This window comes from Lycium barbarum, chromosome 4 (genome assembly GCF_019175385.1).
Source record: "Lycium barbarum isolate Lr01 chromosome 4, ASM1917538v2, whole genome shotgun sequence".
NCBI lineage: Eukaryota > Viridiplantae > Streptophyta > Magnoliopsida > Solanales > Solanaceae > Lycium > Lycium barbarum.
This window is the reverse complement of record NC_083340.1, coordinates 55,439,597-55,452,329: the sequence shown is the minus strand read 5'-3', so window position 1 is coordinate 55,452,329 and position 12,733 is coordinate 55,439,597. Positions and strand designations below refer to the sequence as shown.

General features: G+C 35.1%; 1 pseudogene; it reads right to left on the bottom strand.

The window, feature by feature from the left end:
* Positions 1-1,935: 1,935 nt before the first annotated feature.
* LOC132636034 (protein DETOXIFICATION 30-like) lies at positions 1,936-3,790 on the bottom strand (annotated as a pseudogene).
* Positions 3,791-12,733: the final 8,943 nt, after the last annotated feature.

Below are 12,733 nucleotides of genomic sequence, written 5' to 3'. Positions count from 1 at the left end.
ATTGAACCCCAAGTTATAGAGCTCCAGCCGCCACTACCTCCAATAATTGTGGACAAATGAATTTGAACAGAGGGAGTATTAGTAATTTTACTGCTGCTGCCATTACATCAGCAATAGTAGTACCAGCCCGCCCCCACCCCATTCCACCAACTCTATTACTACTGCTGCTGCTATTCCACCAACTCATATTCACATTTCACCCCACCAATCCTCCAAATTCATATTTGTTTAATCCCATCCCCAACCCCACCCCATTTCTTCTTCATTCCCCTACCCCCACCACCATTTCTTCCTGTTTACCCGCCACTGCTACCTTCCCCCCCGCCCCTTCTCCTCCTCCTCCCCTATCTTCACGCCCCCTGCCCCTTTCCTCCATTTTTCTCATCACAATGTTTAATTGGGCAATTAATTGTTACTTTCTAATTTCATTATAAAAAATAAAAAAATCCACAATCCAATGGACTTTGTAGAGATTTAGTAGTAACCAGGTTTCATGGCTACAAAATTTCAAGTTTTAATGGCTCCAAAATCTGAACCTTCTCTTGTAGTATTTTGATATTTTTTTCAGAAAGGAAGAGAAATGGGTGAAATTGATGGCGGTGGTGGTGGTGGCTATGGTGTTTTCCGGTGAGCTAAAGAAGAGGGGAGGGGGCGTGGAGATGGGCCGGGAGTGGGGAGAGAGGCGTCGTCGTCGGAGCTCCATCAATGGCAGAAAAAATGAAGAAGAAATGAGGGTGGAAGTGAGATTACAAAATGAAAGAAGAAGGGTGGAGGGTGGGAGTGGGGGTGGGTGGGATTACAAAAATATGAATTTTGTAATTAAAAAAATAAAATAAAAAATGAATTAATTTTAATCAAAACACTCTTATTTTTTAATTATTTTTATATTTTATGCCATATCGGCTCAGAGGGTGTTATTAATTTCACTTTTTCATATATTAGGTGTGTAATATGTCACTAGTAAAATTTAAGTGTAATATTGATTTTTAAGGTATAATTGAGGGATCAATCTATATCGTTTGCCCATTCTTTTTTAAGACTTGCCTCTATGCTTGTTACAATTATCTTTTCACATTTTTCTTAACTCCATAAAAAGACAATAAAATATTCAACTGGGACCATATGGCTCTCCAAATTCATCACAAAAAAACACAATTATAAATATACCCCCCCCCCCCCGGGGCCACGCTCTCATGTATCCCTTGAATATACTGAAAGCATAAAAAATCATCTTTTTGACTCGAGACATTAGGAGCTTCAATGAAAAGCAGAGTACAAACTAACATAGAAAGCTCTGCTTCAATTTATAGATGATTTTAACTTGACACGAAATTTAAAGAAAAGAAATTAAATCTTATGATCTTAAACTAAAAATATGTATAACATATCAAAATGTCTTTTAATCTTGTACTCTTAAACATGTCATGTGAAATGTTGAAATTAAAGAGTTGTCAAAAAAAGAAAAAAAAAGTACTCTTTTTAAAACGGACTAAAAAGAAAAATAAGACAAACAAATCGAAATAGGAGGATTATTTAATACTCTAGTTGATGGGATAAGGTGAATATTCAGGATGAAAGTTAAAGGTATAAATTTATTCATGTTAAAAAATTCATCTTTTTGAGTCGAGACATTAGGAGCTTCAATGAAAAGCAGAGTACAAACTAACATAGAAACTCTGTTTCAATTTATTTATGATTTTAATTTGACACGGAGTTTCTTAAACTAAAAATATGTATAATATACCAAAATGTCTTTTAATCTTGTGCTCTTAAACATGTCATCTGAAATGTTAAAATTAAAGAGTTGTCAAAAAAAGAAAAAAAATACTCTTTTTAAAACGGATTAAAAAGAAAAGTAAGACAAACAAATCAAAACAGAAAGAGTATTTAATACTCTAGTTGATGGGATAAGGTGAATATTCAGGATGAAAGTTAAAGGTATAAATTTATTCATGTTAAATTTGTACCTTCAACAAAACAGCTTATAAAATTAACCCCGAACTCAATGAAAAGTAAAACCCATAAAATTGATCCTTTTAACTCAAAAGAGAGAACATACCATATCATGACCCCAGAAGCAAGAGACAATCTAATAAATGACCAAAGATTTTTGAATGCCTCCCAAGAAAATCCAGACCAAGCTTGACCGCAATTCCCCCAAAAAATATACATCATTTTTGCACCAACCATGAACCACCATGAACAATTTAGTACCACTGCACCTGCAGCCAAACCCCAACCCAACTTCAACATAACCAACCAAGCTAACAAAGCGTGCATAGCAAAAGTAACCCCAGCTATGACTGCCATAGTCATAATCTTGCTTTGAGCTTGAAGAAACTTCATTATGGGGAACTCAAAGGCATAAGCAAAAACCATTGGTATCATCCATATTGAGAATTGTCCTGCCCATTGTGCTATTCTTTCCTGTTGGCCTATTAAGGTTAGAATTTGGGGTGGCAAATATGTTCAAAAACATTAAAACTAGTGCAGTTTGCACTGAGGATTATCCATGATCTTTGCATGTAAATGCCAAGCATATCTGTTTGTTTAGCTCCAAATGCTTGCCCACACAGTGTCTCCAATGCGCTTCCCATTCCCAACTGTCAAAAAATGTTAATTATTGGATTATGAATCTATCATCATAAGTGAAACAAGGTAAATTTATGTGAAACAGGAATAATTACTATAAGCGCAAGAAATCCCAAAATTTCCCGTATGCAGAACTTAATTAATGGTAAAAAATGCTCCTAAACTATCACTTTTTTTTTCAAGTTTCATGCCTTAACTATCCGTTATTCTCTTTTTCTACCTGAATCTATATATTAAAACACACCTAGTTGATAGTTCAGGTAATAAAAATGGACAATTTATAGCTGGCCTAATCATTTTCGAGGTATGTTCAGGTAGGAAAAGAGAACAACTGATAATTGGGATATGAACTCACGAAAAAATGATAGTTCAGCTTTGTACCATCAATTCTAAAAAGATTTACTCTAGTATTGACATTCAGCCCCAAAATCACGAAAATGAAAGAAGAAAGCTCCAGTATTCACATGAATGATTTCTCCCTTCTCTATTAATTCTTCTTAAACAAGAGGAAATCCATGTTCCATTTTCCTCAAACTTTTCAAGAATTAACTTCAAAAGTATAGTTTTAAGATCTTGACATCCACAGAAACTCTACAACAACAACAATAACAACATATCTATTGTAATCCCACATGTGAAATTTGAAGAGAGTTGAGTGTACGCTGACCTTAACCTACCTCCTAGAGATAGAGATTCACAAGAACTGTATAACAAAATATATATATCGAAAGAGGAAATTCATGGTTGATTTTATAATAGACGTACCAGGACACCTTCAGAAAATCCAGCAATAACAGAGAGTTGAATAGAGACAGCAGCAAGTTGAATGGTTCCAACATGACCAGCAAAAATTTGAGTAACAGCACCTAATGAATATTGACAAAGTGAAGTGAAAATAGCAGGTCCAGCTAGGTACCACAGCTTTTTAGACTCGTAATGAAATTCCTTTACAAAGTTTTTCACTCCATTAATTTGCTGGATATCATCTTCATCAGCATCAAAAGAAACCTTTGTTGATTTTGGTGATTCCTCCCATTTGGTTGAAGTAAGAAGTGGTACGTTATTGCCCTCCATTGATGCAGGACAAAGATCCACAAGCACCGCTATATTAATGAGATGGTCAAATTATTGGAGATTTTATAACAAATTAATTAAGTGGTGCCCATTTATGATTTATTGTTTTTTTCAAGGAAACCACGACAATTATCTATAATAGTATAGTATATGGACGCACCTCTGAGTCCTGATATTCAAATATTTCCTCCACGTGTGCCACGTGATACTACCATAATTTTATCTAGAAGAAAGCTAAATTATCCCTCGGTCCATATTGTGTGAATTATTTTCCCTATGCAATTTAAGAAGCTAAAGAAAATGACAAGTAAATAAAAAAGATGCAAAACCCTAAAAGTATTCTTTCTTTTAAGGCAAAAGACATAGATTCGCTTTCAAACTATACCTAAAATATCGATATCACACTTAAAGTTTCATGATAATCTATTACACACCTATATATTTAAAATGTGAATTTATTTACCTCTTGAAAGCTGATGTGACATAAAATATAAAAATAATTTAAAACAAGGCGCGTTTTGTTGATTTTCTTTTTTGGCTAAATATACATATTTTAGGATCCCTCTACCCCCCCCCCCCCCCCCCCCCCCTCTCGCCCAACTCCTCCTCCTCCTTCTTCATTTGAGCAGCACTAGACCACCCCCACCAGCCAAACCCTTATTATTCTTCATTTAACCACCACACCCCAACCCCTCTTCCATCTCCAGCGCCTTCTTCTTCTACATTTCACCACCGCCATGCTGCCCCTGCACTTCTCCTCCATTTTCACGCCAAACCACCCCCAAACCCTTCGTCTTCTTTATTCTTTGAACGGGTTGGACGATTCAATAGTAGGTCTTAAAGTGGGGTCACACGGGTGGTGAAATTGGAGGAAAAAGAAGAAATTGGTTGAGCCATTATGGTGGTATTGGCGGTGTTTTGATTTTTGGTGGGGGATTTGGTGGTAGATGGTGAAATTTATGAGTAATTGTGATTTTTGGTGATGGTAAGTTGTGGGTTTGGTGGTGGGTGGTCAACTCGTTGGTGGTGATTTAGCTGTTTTGATTGTGGTGGTGAAGTGATTTCGGTGGTGAATTCACCTATTGATTGTGAATTTAGCTATGGTGTTGAATTTATGGTGGCAATGGTTGTGACATGATCCTGGTGGTGGATTTGGTTGGTGGCGGGCTGGCGGAAGCAATGGTGGTTTAACAGTGGGATGGTTTAGTGATGACGCTGGCAGATTTAACAGTGGTGGTTTAGCAATGGTGGTTTAACAATGGTGGTTTAAAATTTAAAAGATTTCTTATGTGGCGGCGAGTGTGCAACACCTCCCTATGTGCAACTGGTTATATGTGTATTATGGGGTAAATAAATTCACATTTTAAATGTATAGGTGTGTAATAGGTCACCATGAAAGTTTAAATATGACATCGACATTTCGGGTATAGTTTGAGGGTGAATCTATGTCTTTTGCCTTCTTTTAAACAATTGAAAGTGAGAGTTATCTTCTCATTATATATTCTCCATCTCAATTTATGTGAAAGTTTTTGACTGAGCACGAAATTTGCGAATAAAAAGAAGACATTGAAACTTGTGATATAAATAAACTATACAAATTTGTGTGGTTATAAATCATATCATTAAGGATAAAAAGCGAAGTTTAAAGTCAAATTATTACTAAATGATATAAAAAGATTATTCTTTTGAAACTAACTAAAAACATAAGAATGTCAATAAGAAAAAATATAAAATTACATAAAATGAGATGGCTGGTAGGGAGTATTATTTATTTAAGGGAAAATGGTCAAATATACCCCTCTACTTTAGTTTAATGGTTAAATATATCCTCCGTTAGTCAAAGTAGATAAATATACCCCTTCCGTTAGTCAAAGTAGATAAATATACCCCTTCCGTTAAGAAAGCAAACAAATATACCCCTCAATTGACAAAATCCCCAATTCCACAATTAATTACCCGATTTAACTTAAAAAAACTCATGCCCGACCCGCAAATTAAATTCTTTCCACCCAGATACACTCACTACAACTACAACCGACCCAACACAACAACCACCACCACTTCCACCATCACCACTGTTTAGCACTCCCCCTCCCCCCTTATCCCCTAAACTGTTCCGGCAACAATGGTAAGCTTCTCTACCACTATTTTTCCTTCATTCTCTTTTTTTATCCACCTTAGACCTTAATTATTGAAAAGTTAAAGAAAAAATGAAAAGAAGTCCTAACGTTTTTCTCGGAAACAGACAAGGAAGTACAAAATAAAAAAAGAAACAAAAAGATTAAAGAAAAAACAGAAAAAGGTAAAAGAAAGAAGAAGGAGAATATTACAGAAGAATTTCATGCAATTCGAGTTCGTCAATTTGGGGTTGATAGATTCTTTTTTCTTTATTGTGACTGATTTTCTATACATTCTTTTTAGATTTTAAAGGAGAATAACTCTATTTTGAATGTATTTTAAGTCAACTCTTAAACAAATGGTTGTTCTCATTTTACACATTCAGTGGTGGCGGTGGTGGTGGAAGTGATGGTGGTTGTTGTGTTGGGTCGGTTGTAGTGGTGGTGGGTATATTTGGGTGGGAAGAATTTAATTTGCGGGTCGGGGCAGGTCGGGCATGGTTTTTTTTAAGTTAAATCTGGTAATTAATGGTGAAATTAGGGATTTTCTCAACTGAGGGGTATATTTGTTTACTTTCTTAACGGAAGGGGTATATTTATTTACTTTGACTAATAAGGATATATTTAACCATTAAACTAAATTAGAGGGATATATTTGACCCTTTTCCCTTTATTTAATCTAGGGAAAAGGTGCAAATATACCCCTCAACTTTGCGATTTAGAGCAGATATGCCCCTCGTTACAAAAGTGGTGCATATATACCCCTGCCGTTACAAAAATGGTGCAAATATACCCCTGCAGTTACAAAATGGTGCAAATATACCCTTTTCACTAACGGAATTTTTTTTAAAAATCATTTAATTTATTTTTTAATTAAAAAAAAAAAGTCTACCTATATTTTCTTTAGTAGACATAATTTTCTAAATCCACATGGTAATTTTTTTTTTCTGATGTGTCGGGTCTGGTAAGTTTCAAAAAATATCTCCATGACTTTAAAAAAATAAATCTACCCATTTTTTAAAAATAAATCTACCCATTTTTTTAAATATCTGAGAGAAATTAGAATCTTTCTATTAATGGGAAAAAAACATCAAAAGATTGGCCCTTTATATTGTTTCTGTTAGTAAATGTGTTTAAAGGTTTCAGGATTTGGTAGTAGAAGTCAAATTAGGAGATGATTTTTTGCATTGAATGGACTTGTAGATTGAGAGTGCATATTCAAAATTAAAATGATTTTGGTAATTTGTTGAGCTTTTCTTTTGTACATTACCATAAAAAAAAAGTCTACCTATATTTTCTTTAGTAGACATAATTTTCTAAAGCCACATGGTAATTTTTTTTTCTGGTGTGTCGGGTCTGGTAAGTTTCAAAAAATATCTCCGTGACTTTAAAAAAATAAGTCTACCCATTTTTTTAAACTTACCAGACCCGACCCACCAGAAAAAAAAATTACCATGTGGCTTTAGAAAATTATGTCTACTAAAGAAAATATAGGTAGATTTTTTTTAATTAAAAAATAAATTGAATGATTTTTTTAAAAAAATCTGTTAGTGAAAAGGGTATATTTGCACCATTTTGTAACTGCAGGGGTATATTTGCACCATTTTTATAACGACAGGGATATATATGCACCACTTTTATAACGAGGGACATATCTGCTCTAAATCATAAAGTTAAGGGGTATATTTGCACCTTTTCCCTTTAATCTATGGTGAGATTCTCATAAAACTGACTATTCCTTGACATGGTAGGTGGAAAGGAAACTGAACTAGAACTACTCTCTTTTTTATCAGTAGTGTTGTACCTACTCTTTTGCTGAAACATTTTAAAATGTGGTGCTCTCTCTATCTTGCGTAATATAGTGCTATTTGATTAGATATGTCTTTTAAAATAATTAGGAAAATTAGCATTTTTGATCCTTAAGTTGTTGGGTTATTCCAATTTTCGTCCCCATGCTATCCTACTAATCAATCTATGATATTAAAGAAATAAAACGAAATTAACGCGATTCTTAAAAAAACTTTAACTAACAATTACTATAAGTTGTCCTCGACTTCAGTTCAGATGATGTTATTAAGACATTCTTTATTGCACTGTGGCGAAAAGAACATGTGTGTGCCGAAACAATTTTGTTTTTTGAAATTATTGATTATTGAACGAATTAATACTAATATTCTTGAAATTAGACCATTTTTATATACCAAATGTCACACCCCCTTTTCCACACAATAAATAAATAAACTAATTTTTAATTTATTGAAAAGGATTTTTCCACTTAAAGGGACATTTTGAGAAATGATTATTTATTTCCCCATCAGAGTCGCCATCTGTCGCTCCCCCTCTTTTTTTTCATTCATAAAAAAAGGGAGTGTGACAGATGGCGACTCCATTGGGATAACCAGAATTCAAACTTTAATATTGACTCATATTTGGCTTTACTTGATTTTTTTGGATACATATACTATTTATTGACCTAATGTGCTATTTGCCTGCTTATTTACCACTTTGATATTGTTTGAATTGTAATATAAATTGTCTTCTCTCGTGCACCCAATAGGAGTCTTTTGGCAGACACTTCACACACATTGTGCAATTGCATACGCGGTTTACGCTCTCGAACCTTTCTTTGAGATACTAGAGATGTGGTAATGCTCCTGGGAAGGGTTTTAAAGTCACACATGTTTTAGGATGGGAAGGACAAACAATGAGGTCGGAAAGCACTGCTACTGGTAAACTGTCCCTTCCTTACTTGAGTTGTCCGCTTATTTTACAACCAGTCTAGACACCTTCTTCTAATGCATTTTGCACACAATCATGAGAATTGCGCCTATGCACCCCACTTTGTTGAGATAAAGCCAGTAGTCCTTTGGTCCTTGGTGAAGGATTTATATGCATGTTTAGGATATGGAGGACCCACAATAAAGTCGGAAACCGTTGCTACTGCTACATATCCCTTGACCGACTCGAGTTGTTCGCTTGTTTTATACCCAGTCTAGATACCTATCTTCATCAGGTTTAACCTAGCTTGGTAGAACTGGAACACATACATGGTATCCATAGTAGGCTACATTTTATTTTCATCACGTGCATTTGACCTAGTGGGGCTAGGCACAGGGGTCGAGTCCGTCTAAGATAGGTACCCGTTTCTTTTGGACCAATATGTGCATCATATGTGCTATTTGCAATATTATTTGGAATGAATTGTTCATTGTTGACTGGATTTTAGGGTGATTAGTGAAACAAAAGAAAGAGATTTATTATATACCCATTTTCAATAAACAACCAGAAAGAGTCTAGTTACTGTCTTTTCAGTAAAATTTCCCAAAACAATGAGTCTTTTAAAAATCCTTACTTTTAATAGTCTTCACGAACTACGCACACCTGATTCTCACCTTGATGAGATACGTAGGCATCCCTCTTGGGTTCGGTGATCCTTATTCAAAATTTCAAAACAAAAGAGTTTTTATTCCTTATTCAGAAAATCCAAAAAGATTTTACCTTATTTTTAGGGCTACTCTTTGTAGAAAATTCAAACATTAAAAAGTACCAAAATATTTTCTTTTATTCCTCCTTTATTCATTTCTTCGAAAATGAAAAGCGGTTTTCTTTTCTTATAACGACAATAAAATAGAAATTCAAGAAAATAATACATTTGTCCACTATTTTCACGAACTACGCACACCTAATTCTCATCCCGATGAAATAAGCAGTGTCACGACCCAAACCGATGAGTCATGATGAGTGCCAAGCTCTACTTGTCAAATGCTCCTATACTTATACCTGGATCTCATTAAATAGAAAAGGCGGTCTGCATGTGACTCGTAGCTATACTATACTGACTTCTGTATGAAAAACACAATTAATCATGCATCAAGGTCTCATAAGTATATATATAAACATACTAGGAACAACAGTGCAACTCGGCCAGGCCGATGTAGATGCTGTACAACAAAATAGAAGCCATCAAGGCTACACGGCAACTGTTACACCTTGGGAAAAATTTCCCCGTGAACGTACAGTGGATAGGCTAACGAAGGGCATAGCGTATACGATGTTTTGATGAGTGAGAAATAGTATTTGATGACCTTAAACGAGATTCCGAAGGCTTATAAGGCAAGGAAAGAAAGTTGTTAAGGAAAGCAAATCATATGTTGTGTGTCGGACAAGAATTACAAGCATTAAGTTAATGACGTTCTAATGACGTCTTAGAGATGAGTAATGACGTTCCTTAGATTGGTCCGTATAAGTTGGTCGGGACAGCTTTTATGATTTAATACAAGGGACCCTTCTCATTTCACTTCATTTTCATTTCATTTCACACTTCTTCATCTCTCAAGACCTCTAGAAGGCTCCATATATTTCATCCACAAGAATTCAAAGGAAATTGATGATCAAATTCATCAAACCAACAAGAATCAAGAGTAAGAAACTCAATAAAGTCATCTAAGCCAAGAAAATTCAAAGGGGGTGAGTTAGGGTTTTTGGTGCAAGAAGAGTATTGCTACTCAAGGCTTGTTCCTACAACATCTAAGGTAAGTTTTATGGTATTTTCATAATGTTTGAAGTATTGATAGGCTGAAACACTTTGATTGTACAAGAGTGTAGAAAGTGGGTCATAAATGTGTGAATAGTATCATGGATGAATAGTGGTTGGAAGGAATCATGAAAATGGATATGTTGAGATTGTAAATATGTTATAAATGACATTTAGAACATGGAATAAGTATTATATATGAGAAAACGCGATAATGAGCTATAACCATAATTGTGGAGAAATTGGAAGGAAATAGTGAATTGTGGTAAATGTAGATAAATGATGATTGTTGTGCTATATTGTGAATGTTGTTGTGGTTGTTTGGGAGTTGATATATGATGTGGGAAAAGTAGTATAAACAAAGGAAATGCTGCCCAATTTTCCCCTAGAAATAGTAAGCACGTTCTTGTAATTGTTTAGCTAATGTCAATACAAATTCTCTTGAAGGTAGAACGTGGCATTGAAGTTGAACAAGCGAACGATAGATTAGTTAAACGTAAAAGGTGTGTGAGGCCAGTCCTTTCTTTCTATGGCATGAATCCGATGGTATGATCCTTCTTTCCCCTTCATGAATTTCCTATATCCCGGAAAGCCAAGAGTCTATGATATGATGTTCCTATAAAGGTCGATGATATTATGTATTGTACATACTCACCTTATATACTACTTCCTTCGAGGTGAGGCAGAATACTCGTGAATGCTCCACAATGACTAATTATAGGTTCTGAAAACGTGAATGTTGCAGATTTGCACTTTGGCCCAGTCGATCGTAAAATGAAATACGGACCGTAAAGTGGTTTACGGGCCGTAAACTTCCATGTCGCATTTCAAATTCCAAAACTTCGACTTTCTGCCAAATGCTCGAATGGTTAAATACGCCTTAAAATACGGACCGTAAACTGAAAGACGGACCGTAAACTGAGTTCGTAAATCACCATGTCCTCAGCCTGACTTTCTGGTTCTGTTATCCTTTAATACGCCCATGGAATACGGCCCGTATTTTAGAATACGGACCGTAAACTGAGTTTACGACCACTGTTGCACTTTCAACTACTGTTCATTCCAAATCTGTTCCGTTTACTGAAAAAAAAAACACATAAAGCCGCGTAAAATCACATAGACTAGCTTAAAAACAAGTAAAACTGGTAGCAGAAAAGCGTCGATTGTGGCATAGAATCACGACCTCACGTCACCCCGCCCAAGTATAATTGTCCATGAGTCTTTATGCATGTATTATGATAAGCAATACTGTGATGAGCATATGATGAGGGGTACATGATGATGAGCATGTTATGATGATGATATTACACTGTACCTATATGGTCGGGCAGATATACACACCACTATAGTGGCCAGCTTATACCCCGGACGCGGGAGACCTGGACGCAGGTTACTTATTATTACACCGTTCCTACATGGACGGGCAACTTACACTTATACATTTATGCATATATGATATGAGCATGAGTGTTATATCCCGCATTTTGTACATTCGGATAATTCAAGATAATTGCGGGAAGCTAAGGACAAGGTTATATTTTGATTTTGTTTAGCATACAAGTTGTTCATGAAAGTTTTGAAGTGAAAATATTAAGAAAGGCTAGGGGTAGAAAGGGAATTTCACAAGATGACTCATAGATATATGGAGGGAGGCTAAGGGCAAATTTGGAATTTGGAGAATAAATTTTCATGAATTACAAGACAAAAAAAAATTGGGCTTAAGTGAAAAAGGCCAAGGTGGTCGGCCAAGGCATATGGGCCAAGGCCCATATGGATCCAAAATAAATAAGTAAGAGATGATCATATTTTTCATCTTCTACAAATAGAAATTTCAAGAAGCCTTGAGAAGGAAAAAAAAGAAGGGCCATTCAGCCATATTGGTTGAGCAAGAACCTTGGAGGAAAAAATTGTTCAAAAATTATTTTCTACTAATTGGAAGGTCCCTAGCAAAGTGAAGTAATCATTGGAGCAAGAAAAACATTTATTCTTGCAAGAAGCAATTTTAGCCAAGAAGGAAGCTAAGGGAGAAAGGTAAGAATTAATCTTCTTTTTATATGTTATAGATAGTTATGTATGTTGTAGTATGTAGAAAATGAATGAAATTCATGAAACTTTGTGTGTTGAAGATGTGGCCGTGTATATGGTGTTGTAGCTGTGTATATGTGTGGTGTGTAGGAACCATGATTCAATTGTTTTATTTAGTGTTTTAGTTGTTGTTGTTGTGGATTCTATGTTGATAATGAAAGTTTGGTGATCCTAGTTGAAGTTGTAAGTATGTGAGTCGGGTTGTGGAAGTCAATGTGACTATAATATTATTTCTTTTATTTATGAAAAACAATGTTGTTAGCATGTGAATTATTGGTATAATTTATGCCTTTGGAAGAAGAAAATGTGTTGTTGTTGTTGTTGTTGTTAT